The following is a 14,521-nucleotide window of genomic DNA, read 5'->3' on the forward strand; positions in this document are numbered from 1 at the left end:
AAATATAACACAGGTGGTGATTTTGCATCAACACATTTTCAAATGTTACTTCAGTATGTCAAAAACAAACTCACAACAAACTAACAGAAAATATATATTTTCACATGAGAAAATGTTCACCTCATTTTGCAAATGAAACAGAGGATCCAAAAAGGGGGAAAAAAGAAGGAAACACTCAATACCGATCCACTGCACAATGACTGGGAGTATTGCCAATACACATTACAAATATGTATCTCATTTGGATACTACAGTTGAAAATCCGAGATCCACTTCCTGAAGCATCTTCATCTTAAAAGCAAAACTTCTTCTTTTTCTGCAGAACAAGGCATGGATGCAAATTAGCAACAAAACACAAATTATGAAACCACGCGAATACACCAACTTAATAGCACAAAGAGGAAAGTGCACTCACGTTTCTATTCAGAAATCTTGTTTTCTCATAGTAGTTTTTCTTATAGGCAAGTAAAAGAAGTTACATATTATGGTAAAAATTTCAATTCCTAATTAGGCTAGGTCCTACACTGATGATGTTCAAATACCAGGCAATAACAAGAACTCACTTGGAACTTGGCAGCTTCTTGACCATCGATGTAAGCGAGAAGTTCTTCTTGCCTCATCAAAGCCTCATGTAATGCCTGTTCAACCAGAAACAAGCATTAGAAGAAGGAGTTATCGACTCAAGACCAACGGAAAAAAAAGTTTGTAACATGGAAAAAAACTGTTACTTTCAACAATCCAATTACATTTAATAAAATGCTTATGCTGCCATTCACAACATACAATTTTATCTCCCACTGGCAAAAGCAAACCAGACCACCCCAAACCCTTTCTTCCCTCTCCTTATCTACTTACTATTCCTTTAGGCCTCAACAAACAGTTCAAAGCACAACGTTTATAAGAAACTAAATGCCACAACAAAATTGACCTCGACAAACAGTTCAAAGCACAAAGTTTATATACAACTAAATGCCACAACAAAATTTTAAATTGCAAACTACGTTACTTAAACCCATATGTTAGTCAGCAGATATGTAAACAGAATTGACAGTTGCACAATCATATAAACAGAAAAGATGCACATTAACATGCTCATAAACTGCTACCTTCTTGGTTGCAATTAACTCAGCTTCTAGGGCATCTACTCGGCACACAGCTGCATTTAGCAATTCCGCTTTCTCATAAGGCATCTCAGATGGCTTTTCTTGAAGTGTATTTACTTTGTCTTCAAGTTCACCCAGTCTCTTGAGAACAACGGAGAGCAGTTGAGTTTCTGTAAAAGCTGGAGTGGGTGAAGGGGGTCGAAACTCCTCTTTAGGGCTAGCATCAAAATTAAGTCTTGAACAGGTTGGTCCTCAACAGTCGATGCACCTTGAAGTTTCTTGGTAACACGGCATGTAAGTGAGCGGAAAAGCATCAACACAGTCATGAAGAAGGCCATAAGAAGTCCAAATACTCGAGCATGAAGACCTTCTACATGCTTTTGGGAGTCTGCTGGTGGAAGCATCACTGGAAAAGGTAAATAGAGATGGAAATCATGTCAATAAAAATTGAAATGTTTATCCAGCGCGCAGGCAGCAGCCGCAGGCGGAGCACGCAGGCAGCAGCGCAGGCGCAGTGCGCAGGCAGCAGCGCGCAGGCGGAGCGCAGGCAGCAGCAATAAAAGAAAAAAAGAAAGACATATAGAAAAATGTGAGAGATGTACCTTAATTTTTCGCTCCCACCAATCATCATCTGCCATAATTGTATTTTTCGTGGCATCCCATCCTAAACCTGTCTCCCCTCTCATCAACTTCTTAAAAAGAATCCAATCTTTTTTCATGTTATCCCAATGATTTTTCATTTGTTTTTTTATCATAGTTTCTTCCCGTGGCTTTGTTGAATTCTTCAACAACATTATTCCATCCATCTCTATTTAAATGAGTGTGTGGTCTACGTCCTTGTCTAATCTCATTTTCACACAAATCTACAAATTTAATGTTGGCATCATCATCCCACTTAGCATTACTTCGTGCTTTACTAGTTTCCGGCATGATTGAATGTAAACAATCTGAAGAAAGGAGAAATAAACGTTCATGAACTCTGCCACATCATAATGTTGGCAGCATGGATTATCGCGTTTAAAACTAGTGCTACTTCTCTGTTAATATCACCTTACTATTTTGTGTTAAAGATTGCATATGCATCTTGATTCTTCAAAGACCAATAAAGCTTCAAACTAATAGTCAAATTAAGCTGTCATTATTCTGCACCTCCACATAAGCTTAAGTCCAAAAGGCAGTTGAGCTATCTGTGTCATCCTCTTAAGCAATCCATTCAGAATTGGTCTTTTTCTCTGTATTCACTTAAACTTTTCTGAATTAAAAACCTTTAAAATAAATCACCGATAAATTGGTACAATGGTACAGCATTAGTGATACCATTTCAGCAATAACTAGGATTTTTCCTAATGTGTCTTTAACAGACAAAACACCAAACTTCTCTATAATAGTGACCAAAAGGAACACTTTAAAACCAACAAAAGAAGAAGCAGCGAAGAAGCAATTTCTTCGAAACCAGCGAACTTAGATACTAAAATCAAAACACAAAATCAGTGATTAACAACGAGCTTAACATCAAGGATTCTACTGAGAGATTCAGCGTAGAAAAAACACAAGTATGCAGAAAAAATTCACACGCAAGATGAAATAAAGCTAAATTACAATTTGTAGAGAAAAATCAAAGAATAAGGAAGAAGAATACCTAGATCAGTAGAAACTTGAAGAACTCAAGCTATTTTCAACATTGATTTTTACAACTTTACATTTTTTAAGAACCCAACGATTTGGGGAAATTTCTAGAGAGAGAAAGAGAGTGTGGGAGTGAAGAAAGTTTTGGGTTTTGTAGAAGATGAAGAACACAGATCGTGGAGGCTGCTATGTTGTAGAAGATGATGAAGAGGCTGCGTTGTTGGAGAATGAAATGAAAACAGATGGTGAATTTTAGGGCTTGCTAGGAGGGTATTTTGAGAATTAAAATAAAATATAAGGGATATAAAAGTAATTTTCATGGTCAACGAAAATGGCTTTAAGCCCTTCCAAAAAAAAAGTTAGGAATCCTAACTTTTCATTTTTGGGCAACTTTAAGCACTTTATGGCTTAAATTTAGCATTAGCCAAACACTACAATAAGCTAAAAAGGGCTTATAAGTTGGTTTGACCAACTTATAAGCCCATGCAAACGGGCTCTAAGTCACTTGGCTTATGAAGGGGCCTCAATTGAAGAACGAAATTACTAAAATGCCCACGAATAACATTCATTATTACAAAATTGCCCTTGTTCGTCCAACTGTCATTTCTAATATAGAGAGACCAGAGGGGCGTGACCTGTGCTTACATTTTACGTTTTAAAGCGATAGATGTTCCAATATAGAGAGACTAGAGGGGCGCGGCCCGTGCTTACATTTTATGTTTTAAAGCGATAGATGCTTTGCAGTCATTCGGTGAACGATAGCAATAAAGAATTTGATGAAAAACAAAATAACATCAGTAATGTCTAGTAACATCTATTGGTATTGGACTTATCCAATCAAATTCAAAACAAACATTCCATTATAAGTGATTATCACTTTAAAGTACAAAAAAAGAAATTCACCGATAGAGAACAAAAGCTAAATGATTTCATTTCCTTGAAGATAACTTTATTCTTCACCTTCAAATGAACCACAACAGCAAAGCATCCAACTTCAAATGAGCAGACCTGGAAATCATATAGCAATGGCATGAATGAGCGAACAAATAAATAAGTAAATTGGACTAATCACAATGACACTGATAGGTTGTTAAGTGGAGTGCCTTTAGCAGGAAGAATAGGAGCAGATCAAGGGCTGGAAATGCATTTTTATCTAAAGCCTGTTTGGACCACAAAGTTCAAAAATCTTCCTTTCTTTCTTAAACTCCATGCCTAGTCAAATGGTGCCACATAAATTGAAACAGAGGGAGTAATAGTTATTCCAATACAAAGAAAGCTAAGAAACCACACTGCATAAGGATGACTTGACAACTATGTCATCTTCAATTTTCGCAAAAGAAATCAGTTATTTACAAACAAAAGCATTCAAGCATTATGTTGACATCCATAGTATCAATCATATTGACCAAACTTTTATATGATAAATCTCAAGCACTATAGGTACCACATTTGTTTTTCTTCTTTTTATAATACACTTAAGCTACTAATTTGTATACCAGAAAAAAATGAGGAGAAGAAACAAAGAAATTGAAACAAAGAGAGAACAAAGAGCAATATTGACTTACTTTCTGAACCTCCAATGCAAGATCTTCCATGATTTGTTGTGAGTCACAGCCAACCCATGAAACAATAAAGCATATCTGTTACATGCCGGTACAACTTCATGAGCTTTGTTAAGCTGTTGTGACATAGTTAAACTTTCATAGCTACTATCTTTGCCAGCTTGAGAACATCCATCATTTGACCGCAAAGCATCCGTCGCTTTAAAATGTAAGTAAATTCGAATAGCGAGCTTCAAACTTTCCCCTCTCAGATTTGTATATATGTTGACTAATCTTGGTACAATGAATTAAGAAGTAGTAAACTATAAGGTTCGTGTAGTAACTCTGACAGTTGAATATCAAGTCACACAAAGAAAACATGAAAAACGTGAAAAAGATGATTCCCAACTAAATTAAGAACCAAAAAACAGAGAATTAATCATGAATAACTTGAGAAGATGAGCAAAGGTTCCAAAATCAACAACATCGAAGGCTTACCTTAGCCACCAACAATCAAATATAGATAAATGCACATGCAAACCAATATACCAAGCCAACAGAATTTAAAGAATAGTGAAAGTGGAGAATGATATCTTAAAAGTGGGCACTGGGTTGAGGGGGAATAGAGAAATCAAAGATGAGATCAGTGGTATATGGGTGATGAAAGGACAACCGAGCCGTTGTGGACACTTGGGGACTTAAACAATGAACACGCAAAAGGTACACCTGTTTGTCCTTGCTCAGAGTACAATTTAAGTTGCTTCGGTACAAATTTTTAGTGCTGCGTTCATTCTCCTTTTCTTTTTACATTGCCTTCCTGTTAGCGTCCAAATACACAATAGAAGACACAGCCCAACGTGAGTCAGACTCAGTTGGTTTTCAGATCCTCCAAAAATACATTACTTTTAAAACAATGTAGGCAATTAAGAAAATTTGCAGTAAAGCTATTAGCATCTACCATGCTTAGTATAAGGAGAATGAAATCAATGAAAGAACAAAAGCAAAAATCAGTTAAAACACAGTAGTGTACTCATATAGTAGGTTCTTATTGGCACTTGAAAGAGCACAGTTAACATTGCTATATTGAACCAAAAAATCTATCTATAACTGCAGTGTAGAAGCGGTTTTCATCAGAGCACCATAAGAAACATCTTGAATGGACTATTATATATTTCAGTAGCATAAAAGAACAGTTAGTTATTTGTGATGTGGCAAGTGAAACAGACGTAAAAATTGTTTTTTTTTTTTTTGAAAATGAACAGACGTAAAAATTGTAGATGAAGTTAATTCCAAGGATGACTTGTCGGCCGTGAACCCTAAGACGAAAACAGAGGTACAAAGCATTTACGTTAATTTGTTATAAACTGATCACATATATCAAAGGAATATCCACTTACCTTGCAACAATATGGCAAGAACCACTCCAAGAAAATGAAGATAAATCATCATTCATCGGGTAAAACCAACCTAGTATTAGTACATGCTAATCATATCAAGAAAATTGCCAGCCTAATACAAAATTTTCATGAACAACAGAAAAGATTTTATACTTTAAACTGTCAAGTAATAGTGCAAAGAGTTCTATCAAAATAGCTAATACCTCAAGAAGAGAAGTGGTTTCCTCTTACCCGGGAGTGTCATCAAAATTTCTCGAAAGGTATTTGTCGTGGCCATCTCATTAGAGCATGCACCATCGTCAGTGTTGGGACAAATACATCAACCAGAAGATGGGAAAGAAATCAAATAGATAAATAGAAAATGGTAGAATAAATTGATTAATAGAGTAAATGACAACTCCCTAAATTTGGAATGACAAATCGAATATAACAAAATATATAAATGAGAAAGAAGGACCCTTTTGTCTATCTTAACCTCTCATGCCTTCATTTTCTAGAAGCTTCGCCTTTTGTTCTCTGCCTAAGCCGAATAGCATCTACATCCATGCTCAACCTGAAAAGAAGTGCAAAGACATATAAGTCTTAATATTGGAGCTAAAGCACTCAAAGAACATCAAAATTAGTACTAGACATAAATAGAAAGTGGAGAGGTCTACAATAAAAGGTTATCAAGTAGTAGAATGGGGATTGCAGGTGGAATACGAAGAAGACTACGCATATCAAATAAAGATCGAAAGGACCCCCAAAAAAAAAAAAGAATACGAAGGTCAAAACGAACAGTAGCTCGAGTTAATTGTGGTAATAATGTTACAGTTGTGGCACTGTAGGCATCAAATACAAACTCTACTGCAACCTGGATGAGATCATCAAATAATGAGGCAACTCTCGTTAAAACTACCTTTTCATCCTACAATGTTAAGAAGTAAACACAAGACAACCTGAAATGAGTTAAGCTCATACATTCTGCTTCTCATTCTCTAATATCACATAACCAAATACAACACCATAAAAATAAATTCGTCCAGAGTAAACTAAAACAAATGTTAGGTAGGATTAAACAATAGCTCGCTAAATTTTTGTTCAGCAAAAAAAACATATCGACATTCTTCATGAGTTAAATGAGGGACAACTTGAGTGCCAGATTGACGGTTTCAAGGAAAAGAAATCAAGGCATAACCTTAGAAAATGAAGGGACCAGCATAAGTAATGGCAAATATTCTCGAGAATGGTGGTGCTAATTTCTGAAAAAGTCACTCCCCTGTTCTCTGTTTTAAGAAAACTCCATGTACACAATGATATAAAAATAAAAATAACAATAAAATTATTACCATTACAAATCATGTTGAAGGGGTCAAGCCCCATCAAAAGAGCCCACGGAGTAGGATGAAGATTTGATGGCATGCTTCTGTTTGGCATTATACCCAAAAGAGGAACTAACATATACCCTGCAAATGGGGCACAAAGTGAGTACAGTAACCAGACAAAGAATGCAAAAAAAAATCTCATAAAAAAAGAGCTCCCACTTTAAAGATGACCACAACAAAGAGAAACTATCCGTAAAATAAAGAACAATATTTTTACACTAAAAGTACCATTTTACACAACCAAAATCAGAAACAAAAAACAGGCACCTAGATATTAGTTTCCAAACATTCATATCAAAATCAGATAGAATTCTAGACATGCAAGTAGAAATTCTACAAAAGAATAGAAAAACAAACACAACTAAGGCTAGAATATAACGAAGCTTCATTTTAACAGTTTTAGTTAGGAAAATACAGTAGAATCTATATACGAATCCCTAGAACACCAAAAAACTGCACTACTATTAATGCGAAGCTTGAAGCTAATTAGCTAAGTATATATTTTTAAACATGCATGAGTAAATCGGAAAAAATTATTGATATGCATGTAGAAAATCTGCAGGGAACAGCCTGAACTAACCAAAAAATTTGATAAATACCTTATTAAGATGACAAAGGTTTCCTGAAGTTTGAGCAAGAGATAAGATGACAAAGGTTTCCTGAAGTTTGAGCAAGAGATAATTTTATCGGAGAACGTCGATTGTTTCTTAATCACAAGATATATTCTTATTGTCAGTGAGCGCTCCGAGAAGAGCATGAAAAGCCAGTGGGAAAGCTGATTGCAACCAGTACCTCTTGAGGTTGCTTATCCCCTGGTTATTTTTTAGATGAAGGAACATAATAATTTTCAGATGTGATTAGAATAAAGTCTAATTAAGAAAAAAAAAAACGTAGAATAAACTCTCCAAAACAATGAGAAAAACTATCAAATTTACCTAACACAGCGAAAATACCAAGTTATTTGCACAGAGGGTACCATGGGCACTGACACATTAATCCAAAATATTTTTTTTTTGGGCCGAAAATACTTTATATAGACAGGATAGAATGCACTTCAAGAACCACGTGAACATAAAGCGACCAATATGTTTGGGAGATTCCCCAGTGAAAAATTTCATTAAATGCTTCAAATAAGTCGGTTGTAGAACTTAAAGCCCTCTATATCTAAATTTTTTTTTCGCACTCACAAGCATCATGATACATGATACTAAGTAGAGCATAGTAAATATCATTTACTTCGAGTAATCAAGTTCAAGTTCAACCAAGTAACTCTCTTTTTATATTCTCTGACTAAACTGTTTGACATATTCCGCCATACATAATGCCTTTCCATAGTTAGTTTGGCGTATCATAACAGCTCTGACATGGTTTTAAATCACTACACAATATCACTTACATAATTGAAAAAGTATATGGAAAATAAAGAAATTAAAGGAAAACAAAATAGATACAATAGAAATCACACCTGAAACTATAGCCTTTTAACTTCATCATGGAAACAGAATTTCAGAATTGGAAATTTCGGAGTAACTTATTTCAAGCATTGACGTCATTTTTCTAACTTCTCATCAGAAAGAGCCTCTCTATCTTCCGAGATGGGGGTAAGGTCTGCGTACATTTTACCCTCCCCAGACCCCCACACTGTGGGATTTCACTGGGTATGTTGTTGTTGTTGTTGACGTCATTTTTCTAACTCCTCATCAAAAGACACTAGCAAACTATGCCCGTGCGATGCACGGGGCCCACATGATTAATTTGATTACTTAATTTAGTTAGTCTTTATATGCAAATGATACCGTGATTCTCCTTAGTGAGTCTCTAGATTTTTTTTCTTCTCGTCTTATTTTTCCCCTTAATTTCTCAATTGTTGTTAAAATTTATCTCATTTTGGTTATGTCCGCCTCTCTTTATATTTAGTAAGTTGACAATTCAAATATCCTACATGTCAAGTTTATAATCACAAGATTCAAAGGATATTTTATTATATTATACACATTTTTAATTTAGGAACACAAGATAGTCTATCTTTATTTCTTAAACCCCGTGTCTAGTTAAACACACACTTAAATTGAGATAGAGGGAGTATATGCCAAATGAAGGAAATGAAAGGACAATTGAGACACTGCGGACACGTGGGGAACTTAAAATGTAAACACACAAGAGGTAGTGTTAATGTTAAACTTCTGAAATGTACACATGTTAGTCCTGGCTTAGAGTACAATTTCAATTGCTTTTTGTACAACTTATTGGTGTTGTGTTCGTCCACTTGGGCATTTGTTGTTAAAAAATAAAATAAAAATTGCCTTATTTTGGATATGTGCGCCTCTTTTTATATTTAGTAAGTTGACAATTTAAATATCCTACATGTCAAATTTATAACCACAAGATTCAAAGGATATTTTATTATATTATACACATTTTTAATTTAGAACCACAAGATTTGAAAGTCTATCTTTATTTCTTAAACTCCATGTCTAGTCAAACATAGACACTTAAATTGAGACAGAGGGAGTACATGCCAAATGAAGGAAATGAAGGAAATGAAAGGATAATTAAGACACCGCGGACCTGTGGGGACTTAAAAAGTAAACACACAAGAGGTAGAATTAATGTTTAACTTCTGAAATGTACACATGTTAGTCCCTGCTTAGAGTACAATTTCAGTTGCTTTTGTACAACTTATTGTTGTTGTGTTCGTCCACCTTGGGCGTTTATATATAAGAAGAAGAAAAATATAGAATAGAAAAATAGACATATATTTTTAGTAATGTGGCCAAGTAATATGGGATGAAAGGAGTACTTCATTTTCATTAATTCTTAAAGAACGTAAAAAGTCAAGTATAGTAATGTAGCCAAGTAATATGGGACGAAGAGAGCACTTCATTTATTAATTCTTAAAGAACGTGAAAAGTCAAGTAATGTGACCAAGAAATATGGGATGCAGGGAGTACTTCATTTATTAATTTTTAAATAACGTGAAAAATCAAAAGTGAACAAGTAAAAGTGCACGGAGGAAATAAATATGTGTCGGATAATTAAAATTGAAGTGCATACATATATACATGAGAAGAGAATAAATATTAAGTAAGAACGCGAAAAGTCAAAAGTGAACAAGTAAAAGTGCATGGAGGAAATAAATATGTGTCGGAGAATTAAAATTGAAGTGCATACGTGTATACATGAGAAGAGAATAAATATTCAATACTATGACATATATCCACGTGGGATTTATTAATTCTTAAAGAACGTGAAAAGTCAAAAGTGAACAAGTAAAAGTGCACGGAGGAAATAAATTTGTATAGGTGAAATAAAATGGAACTGCATACGTCTATACATGAGAAGAGAATAAATATTCAACAAGAACGTGAAAAGTCAAAAGTGAATAAGTAAAAGTGCACAGAGGAAATAAATGTGTCGGAGAATTAAAATTGAAGTGCATACGTCTATACGTAAGAAGGGAATAAATATTAAGTATTATGACATATGTCCACGTGGGATAAAAAAAATAGTTGGATAAAGTGTACAAGTTATATAGCTTACGGTACAAGCATTCATTGCGTATACAATTTGTAAAGCTTTTGGTACAAGTTGGCGCAGCTGTGTTCGTCCATCTTTCATGCTTATATATAATAGAAATATACTACTAGAGAATTGCAAAGAAGAATAAAATAAGCAACAAAATGAAAAACTAAAATCAAAGCAAAGAGGAGCAATGAAAAAATTAAGAGGAGAAGCGATTAAGCGAAGAAGCAATCCACAAATGAAACTCCCTAGTGAGTCTTCATATTCTGTTTCTTTTCCTCTTATTTTTCCCTTAATTTCTCAATTGTTGTTAAAAATTTATCTTATTTTTGTTATGTCTGCCTCTTTTTATATTTAGTAAGCCGAAAATATTTTTAATTTAGAACCACAAGATTCAAAAGTCTATTTTTATTGTCTAGTCAAACGTAGACACTTAAATTGAGACAAAAGGAGTATAAACCAAATGAAGAAAATGAAAGGACAATTGAGACACAACGGACCTAAAAAGTAAGCGCACAAGAGATAGAATTAATGTTAAACTTCTGAAATGTACATATGTTAGTCCTTGCTTAGAGTACAATTTCATGTGCTTTCTATAATAGAGTAATAAAATGAAGGTAAAAATGAGATACACGCGTACAGATAAGTATTTGGTGAAGAAAACCCCTAGAAATCAAGGGAAGAGCTGGTACGTGGCAAATTGAAGGAAACATGATTTGTGAGTGTGTACAGGTGCTGTGCTGAAATAGAAATACAATACACGTGGGTATAATGTAAAGAGGCATAACAAAATTAAATGACCAATGAAAAACAAATCCGACTCTTTCCATCGCAAAGACTCAATTTCATCATATGTTTTTAATTTTTAAACTCCATTTTTTAATTATAACTAAAGTGATGGTATATAAAATACTTTTTGTATATGTTGCTATATATAATAACAATTAGAATATTTTTAAAAGTTATTTTTAAAATACAAACCTTAAAGACTGACTAATTCAAGTGAATAAACATGTTCGGCCCGTGCATCGCACTGGCATATATTGCTAGACTGACGAATAAAGAGAAGACAAAAGCTCAGCAAAAGTAGCAAAGAAGTGGACACAGAAAGACTACTTAAGAACGACACAACATTAGGAAGAAGGGAAAGCCAAATATATTCCACACAAACAAAAAGGTAATTAGGTGTCAGTTAAAAGAGGAAAAGTGAACGGTTGTAAAATTGCATGCATACAAGTGGTTAAAACAAAAGGCTAAAAAATAAGATAGGCCCAAGTTTGTGGTACAACATAGACTATCATTTGTACAACTCAAGATTGCCGTGTTCGTACACCCAACTCTCACTTCTAAATAATAGATAATTTAACTCAATAGCACATACAAAAGTCACTGAAAATTCAGTGTAGCAGCAAATTAAACCATATCGTTGTCTCCTTCTCCTCTAGGACACTTGTTTTCATGCCTATCCTTTTATGCCAAGAGTTATGGTTTCCATTCTGCAAACTGTTAAAACTTAAGACAACAATCCTAAGACCTCCAATCTTCTTAACGATTATTTAATTTCTTTTTTCGAGAATATAAAACCAGAAGAACAAAAACATGTCAGGTTATAACCATTGAACAATATGCCTTATTTCGTATGAAAACTAATGAATGTAAGAGAATGTTATAGTTTTGTATTTTATAACTATTGAATGTCAATTATAGATGCTAAAGTAGCTAGCATCAAATATTCTTACATAATTTCATATGAAAACTCATGAATTAATAAAAGAGAGTTTAGTTAAATTCTATCAGAGAACGTCGACTGTTGAAGCAAAAGAAGCCAGCACCTTGAGTTCCGCATTTTAGTTTCAGATTGACACTTATTTTATTACTTTTTCACAAAATTATGCAAATATGTTTCACAGGAACTATATTGAACATCAATACTTGCATATAACATATTTAGCGGTGTGGAAATATAATAAGCAATTTTCAGAAGACCAAAACATAAGATACCATTTCTTTTGCAGTTGTAATTTTAATAGTATAGACTGGGAAATCATCGGTAGAGATTAATTTCATTAGCTTAAACCATGAAAATCTATTCTTGTTGAACTTCATCATGTATATATCTTGTATGATGTGATGTCCAGTTGAAACCTAAAACGTTTCAATTACCAAAATAATTATCAATTTTCTTTCAGGCATATCCTTAGATTTATCTGTATCATGTCAAGTAAACTAAGAATTACGACGATTAAATAACTGGGAAAAAAGTAAAAATACAGCCATTAGGAAACAAACTATCACTAACTATAAACCACTCTTATAGCATATAGATTTAGATATAAAAGACCATGATCGATATTGTCACGACCTAATCTTCCAACGGCAAGTTTGATACTTCAGAAAAAGAAGTGCAGTTCAGGAAGCGAATATTTGTTCAAAACAGATAAAATTACAGACATGCACATAAATCCAATCCAGCAAAAAGTCACCAACAAACAAGTGCAATTAACAAAAGATTAATCAGACCATAAAAAATTAGAACCAAAAGGGAGAATCTATGAAATAAATCCACAAAATGGAAAAGCTTTGAAAGAAATCCATTGAAGACCACAAAGAGGCACAAGGTAGACAGGTGCCTTCCCAAAAACGAAAATTGATGTATTTTATACACGTGTCGGTAAATAAATAAATTCAATCACTTTATGAACCAACCTGCCATGGCCATAAGAAAGAACTGAGAAAAACTCCATGGAATCGTAGAATTGAGAAATGGAAAGACAAACCCCAAATTTTAGCAGTAAGGTACAGTATATCGAAAAATGAAGAGTGGAGCGTCGCGGAAAATATATGAGAAAATGATAGTGGAAATGGAAGGTCAAGAAAATGAGGATGAAAGGGCTGTAGTTGAAGAATAAATTACCAGAAATACCCTTGACAAACAATCATAATTATCCTTTTGCCCTTCTTCTTCCCATCTAACTGTCATTTCTTTAATAAGAAGAAAAATATCTTTAAAAAGAAAATGAAAGGACAAAAAAAGAAAGGGACCAAAAGAATAATTATAAAAAAAAAAAAAAAAAGAGTTGAAAAAAGGGTTAAGAAAGAACCAGAAAACAAAGGAATTATTGAAACTAAAAAGAAAGCTAATCTGCACACGTAGTCAAAGCACGGACAAAATGGCGAAGTCAATGCATGCTTGGCTAATGGGTGCTTCGGGTAGTTTATTTCTGGGCTTCGGAACTTTTTTAACCAAAAACAAAATTGGAACCAAACAAGCCTGTTAAAAAAAAAAACTAAAGTAGGTGAAAGGGCCAAAGTGTACATTTACACTTTGGTCCTTTCACGCACCGATTCTGTGCGTAAAATCTCTTTCCCCCCGACCCCAACCTTTATTCTTTGAAAATCAAACTCAAAATTAAGCTTTTTTTCGTACTTTGACCGAAAATTAGTCACGTTTTAAAATACCGGAATATAAATATTTTATATAGAACTTAATTTTTTTTAGTGTACAATACTATCGGCTCATTACATCAAGTATACATATACATTTGGATAGTCATTTTAGGGGTTGTAAAGTGCTCCAAAGTATGTTTGAAAACTTGTTATATTTAGGTTTAAGTGTCATATTTTATAGGGTTTTGATTAATCTCTTTTGTTTTACTCCCAAAGCTATGAAAGTACTTTTTTGGTTAAAGAAAGATAGAAAAGAAAAATTACTCTGCTTTGTATAAGTTTTTGTTTTTTCCTTTTATGTCTTTTTTATTTTGTTATTGTATTGTGTAATCTGCACCTTTTGAATTTGCAAAAATAAATATAATATTTAAAAATAATTAATACGAGAGGTTCATAATAATTGAAAAATATTTCATTCCATTAGCAACGAAATACATCATTTGATTGTAATAACGGGTTAGCTTATTTTTTCCCAATTTACGGATATGCTTCTTGTTCGCAATCATAGAAAACGGCGTGGC

The 14,521-nt window shown here is 33.7% G+C and overlaps 1 long non-coding RNA gene across 10 annotated transcripts; it reads right to left on the reverse strand.

Moving 5' to 3' along the window:
- Nucleotides 1-81: 81 nt before the first annotated feature.
- LOC132641144 (uncharacterized) lies at nucleotides 82-13,622 on the reverse strand. 10 transcript variants are annotated; one of them, XR_009582725.1, is made up of 9 exons: nucleotides 13,260-13,457; nucleotides 6,996-7,112; nucleotides 5,668-6,220; nucleotides 4,295-4,559; nucleotides 2,743-3,737; nucleotides 1,706-2,571; nucleotides 1,107-1,509; nucleotides 564-638; nucleotides 82-316 (listed from the first exon to the last, which is right to left on the reverse strand). It is a non-coding gene; the product is annotated as an uncharacterized LOC132641144 (long non-coding RNA). The 10 variants fall into 10 exon arrangements; XR_009582726.1 differs by having other exon boundaries at nucleotides 4,295-4,564; XR_009582723.1 differs by having other exon boundaries at nucleotides 4,295-5,737; nucleotides 5,899-6,220; nucleotides 13,260-13,454.
- Between the last annotated feature and the right edge of the window lie 899 nt (nucleotides 13,623-14,521).

The sequence above is a fragment of the Lycium barbarum genome, chromosome 5, assembly GCF_019175385.1.
Source record: "Lycium barbarum isolate Lr01 chromosome 5, ASM1917538v2, whole genome shotgun sequence".
In the NCBI taxonomy this organism is placed as follows: Eukaryota; Viridiplantae; Streptophyta; class Magnoliopsida; order Solanales; family Solanaceae; genus Lycium; species Lycium barbarum.